The following is a 4,894-nucleotide window of genomic DNA, read 5'->3' as shown; positions in this document are numbered from 1 at the left end:
TAGATAAAGTTTACCAAAAAATCCTGGCCAACCAAACCTGAAATTATGTCCATGGGGGTGTAAACATGACTGATCTAATCACTGAGGGTGAGCCACATGATTGCATACCATTGACTGAAAAAGCAAACAAATTGAGAGATGGTTTGTTCGCGGTACCACTGACAACTCCCCCACCGGTAATCACGTTATTTATGGATGGTTGTTGTTTCAGAGCAGCAGATGGCCCATTGAAGGCAGGTTTTGCAGTTGTTGAACAGGTTGAAAATGATTTTGTAACAAGACTGAGTGGTAGATTGAAAGGTAAACAGTCAGCACAGAGAGCTGAAATGATAGCTGTTATCAAAGCCTTGCACTACGCTGGTGAAGAGAGGGTGATTATTTATAGTGACTCTGCATATGTGATTGGTGCAGTATATATGGCAGATAGGTGGGTTTGAAACCAGGAAAGGCCGGCCTACACTCTAAAAAAAATCCGTAAAAAAACTGACAAAGTACTGTGTAAATATGAAGGAATTTTCCGTATTTATGTTTTACGGGCATTTATCTGTTTTTTTTAATAACATGTTGCATTATGGGTACAATAACTCCTGCTGCAATCTTTCACTTTTGCCTCTCTATCACCATCTCTGTTTGAAACCTAAAATTACAACTTGCTTGCAGAGTTATTTTCTAACATGGATGATGTTTAACTTCTAACCAAATGCTGTCAGAACAAGATACAAGTGTTAAACTATTCCAACATCGACAAATGTGATTTAGTAGACAAATCTTCTTTCTGACGTGACGTGTAAGTCAAATGGATATTTACCACAACACTTATCACATTAAATCTACAGTTTGTGTTTGTTTTAGATTAATTTGAAGTCACCACTATGGAGATTAGTGTTCCCTTTAGTGGCTTTTGTCCCTTGACCTTCACACAACTGATTCTGCTCTTTTAGCATTGCAACAGTGTTTTTGCTTGTAGCAATCACAACTTGTTTGTTGCTTGAGGAAGGAGAATTGTCTGTGATGTCATATAAGCTTGGTTGATTTTATGTTTTGCTGCCTAACATTTCAATATAAAATGATAAAATAAGAATAAAGAACAGAAATGTATAAGAGTGACACTCTATGCTGATCTAAAACACACTATATTTAATAAGATTGCTGCAAATATATCAACTGTGGTTTTTGCTTCAGAGACATCAATACTTTGGATACAAATCTCAACAATGGTGAGAGTAAATGTTAAGAAAGAGTTTTCTGCAATCCTGGTACCCAGCATGCATTTCGGCATGAAGCTTTGTTGTTGATTGTCACCATTGTTGCGTTTCATAGGCAGATTGAAGTGTCCCTAAAGGTTACGGAAAATGTTCTGTAAATTTACGGACAGTGGTCTATAAATCTACAGATTGTTCAGTTTTTGAATAAACAGAAATTCTGTAAACATAACGGAAAAGGTGCCGGTAATTTTCTGCCAGGACATTATCCGTTTTTTTACGGATTATTTTTTTAGAGTGTACCTTCAAGAAATCGTCCTTTATAACCTGGTACAGAGCAGAACATCCAAAACTATTTGTGAGATGGTGCTGGTCTCCCATCCTGGACTTGAACCTGATGAACTTAAACGTGTCACCTGTAAGACACAAAAAAGTTCAAAAACATACCCAGACAGAAAAAACGTTATGACAACATTCAGTTCATATTCGTTTGAAATGAAATCACACAAACCTGTTGCATAGAAATGCAGGGTCAAAGACAAACGCTCTCCAAATCATGTTTTGCGAAGCCTGTCCTATTCTATTTGAACGATTATTAAATCAAGAAACACAGCTTTTAAGCACAGTAGACAACACTTTGATATTTTAAATGTGATCATAGCCAAACATAAGCATGCAGCTATATTAAACAAGCTGTAACAGTTACTCACCTCAAATCTTTAATCCCTGCTGTCCGCGTGTGGTTCTGATCCAACTCTCCACATCACATCTCTATAATTTTTTTCTTTTGCGGCTTTGCATCGCGCAAACGGTTTGCAGCACTAATTTCTGTCTGAAGTCTATATATACAAACAAAAGTTTTGCGCGTCTTTTTTCTTCTTCTGTGGGTTTTTACCGGCGCGCGTGTAGTTTCGCGTCATTTCCGGTTTGTTTTATCGCGTGATTTTTCGTGACAGAACGGGGTTTGTAGACAAGATAGAATCGTTGGGTAATAGAGTTGTTCTCAACTCGTGTAGTGCGTAACCTCCTGTTGTGGGGCATTCACGTTGTGTCGTGTGGTGTGAACTGCTCAACAACGTGAACACTCCTGATTTCACAGAGAGCAAGTCATGTAGTGTGAACCGCACAGCTCGGACGTACGTTTCAAAGTCATGTAGTCTGTACGAGCCTTAACAGACACAGGTGTGGACCTGAGGACTCAGGTCCAAGAGAGGGAGAGTGTTGAAAGTGAAAGTGAATCAGCTGGAATACAGAGAGAACAAACAGGAAGTGAAACATCAGTGGTAACACTCACACAACACCAACAACAAAGTCAATAAACACTCTGTAAAATTGTGCACAGTGTGTGGATTGTGCCTATGGAGCAGGTATAGCCGTACAATTCAAAGCGAAGTACGGTACACAAAAGGTTGTAAGACAGAACAAACACACAGGTGAATGTGCAGTTACTCATGAGGACGACGGCAGACTGATTTTTCATTTAATAACCAAACAAAACTGTACTGATTTACCAACATATGAGAATTTTACCAACAGCCTCAGATGTATGAGAGATTGGTGTGAGGAAAAAGGAATAACAAGTGTATCCACTCCCCGGATGGGGTGTGGGTTAGATAAATTGGATTTCCATAAGGTGGTGGAGATCCTGATAGAAGTGTTCAGGGACCTGAACATCACAATTACAGTTTATTCATTGTAAACGTCATATAAGTTTATTTTTTTTCTTTCCCATCGTTTTACTTCTTTTGCTATACTCTTACTTGTTATTAAGTTTCAATTTAAGAGTTTTGAATTAAGCCAATAGGCATAAGTGTATTTTTTCCACAGAGATGAAGCTATATGGAAATTGGAAGGTTCTGTGGGCCCTAGGGGTTATAACTGCAATTATAATCACCATAATATTTAGCATAAACAATGAAGGTAATCTGAAAATTGACAAAAGGTCCAAAACAACACCACAAGATTAGTGTGTACAGAGATATGGGGGAATTGAATTGAATTACACAAAAAATTCAACGACGTCATACACCTTTGATTTATGCAGTATGATAGACTGTGGAGGGCAATAGTAACCTCTATAGTAGTGTCCATTGGTGTATTCGTGGTCATCCTGGTGACCTGTGGATGTTGTTGCATTCCCTGTCTTAGATCCCTGTGCAACAGATTAATAGTATCTGCAATAGAGAAAAAGAGAACAATCCACCCCCATATAGCATGCCCCTATTAGGCTTACAGAACCTGGATGAGGATGAATAAGAAAATGTGTGACCTCTTTCAGAGGTCAAGAGAGGGAATTGTGGGATTTGATTTTGTTTTATTAATCGTGCTGTTTATAATCTTAATTCATGTGTATTTTTAAAACAATGATTTCTGTGCTGAGTACAAGGGAGCTGTCTGTGTGTGGAGGGTTGCTGGGGGGAGGTAGCTTGAGTGAAGGAATTTCCAGCTGGTGATGGCCGAGATAAGAGCAAAGCTTGAAAGAGAAAACACACAGACAAAGAAGTGCATGCTTTTGATATTAGTTCACTGGCAATCATTCATTTCCAGATTGTTACATGTAGAGGTGTTTGGATTTATAAAATTACATGTTGCTATGAATATTAATGTGTTAAAATATATAAATGATTATGCCTTTGTGCCCATGACTAATGTAGAAGATTGCCCTGTAATAAGACATTGCCATATAGGGATGAAATGATTGAGGGCACAAAGTGTGTGTGTGTGTGTGTGTGTGTGTGTGGGGGGGGGGGGGAGCCGGGGGGCTGTAAAAAAGCCCTGAAGGGAGAACACCCAGAACAGATGGTTTCAATAAACAAGTTGCTTGCTTTATAACTATGTTACATTTAGAGAAAGTGAAAATTAGTATGTTTAACTAATGAATGCATTTAACCAATTTATGAACAATGGAGTATTGTTGTGTTGTTGAATAATGTTTCACATATTTACTGCCTGCATTTCATGATGATTGCTAAAAGTGTTAAAGTTACAAAGATGTCCAGATAAGGACATAATGCCTTAGGGAACAGAATGGTCTGTGTATGTCTTTCTGTTTGTGTGATATGCAACCCCCACAGGTTACAAAGGTATGTGGAGATGGGGTCAGATGAACGAGAACAGCCCATTGGGGGAGGAGGAATTGTGAAGAAAGAACGACGATAAATACTCATGTTTTTGTCCTGAGCTGGTAGTCCGTCGAATCCTGCTGTTATGGCTTGAGACGGCCCAGCATGCTGTAACTTTTTCATATCTGATCAATAAATATTCAATTTAGATATTTGTGTCTTTCTCAAATTATGAACATGCAACGGACGCCTTAAAGTCCAACAATAGCGAACACCTATCTGCTGTTAACTCCCATTTATTTTGGCGTTACTTTGACAGCGAATAACTTTACATCTGAGGCGTTTAAAGACTCCATTTGTCCATTAATTATTTCTAAAGAAACACGAAAATGTATAAAAGGCTCCATTACCATGTATCTTACGTTATGGCCCAGTAGAAGCAGTTTTTTAAAAATAGGCTAACGATTGCATCATAACCTGCGACTTTCTGTCGCACAGTCACTGCATGAAAAGAGCTGTATACGGACAAATACGGGATGGGAAATCCCTGCTAAACTTTAGGTTTGCCAGATTTTTGAGGCAGAGTGGTTGGAAAGGTAATACACCAAAGTAAACTTGTGAAACATCCAG

At 38.5% G+C, this 4,894-nt stretch overlaps 1 long non-coding RNA gene across 1 annotated transcript; it reads right to left on the bottom strand.

The window, feature by feature from the left end:
- Positions 1 to 1,505: 1,505 nt before the first annotated feature.
- Positions 1,506 to 2,378, bottom strand: LOC141363053 (uncharacterized). The gene is made up of 3 exons (XR_012368563.1): positions 1,913 to 2,378; positions 1,714 to 1,782; positions 1,506 to 1,618 (listed from the first exon to the last, which is right to left on the bottom strand). It is a non-coding gene; the product is annotated as an uncharacterized lncRNA (long non-coding RNA).
- Between the last annotated feature and the right edge of the window lie 2,516 nt (positions 2,379 to 4,894).

Source organism: Misgurnus anguillicaudatus, unplaced genomic scaffold, assembly GCF_027580225.2.
Source record: "Misgurnus anguillicaudatus unplaced genomic scaffold, ASM2758022v2 HiC_scaffold_31, whole genome shotgun sequence".
Lineage (NCBI taxonomy): Eukaryota > Metazoa > Chordata > Actinopteri > Cypriniformes > Cobitidae > Misgurnus > Misgurnus anguillicaudatus.
This window is presented reverse-complemented; position numbering and strand designations above follow the sequence as displayed.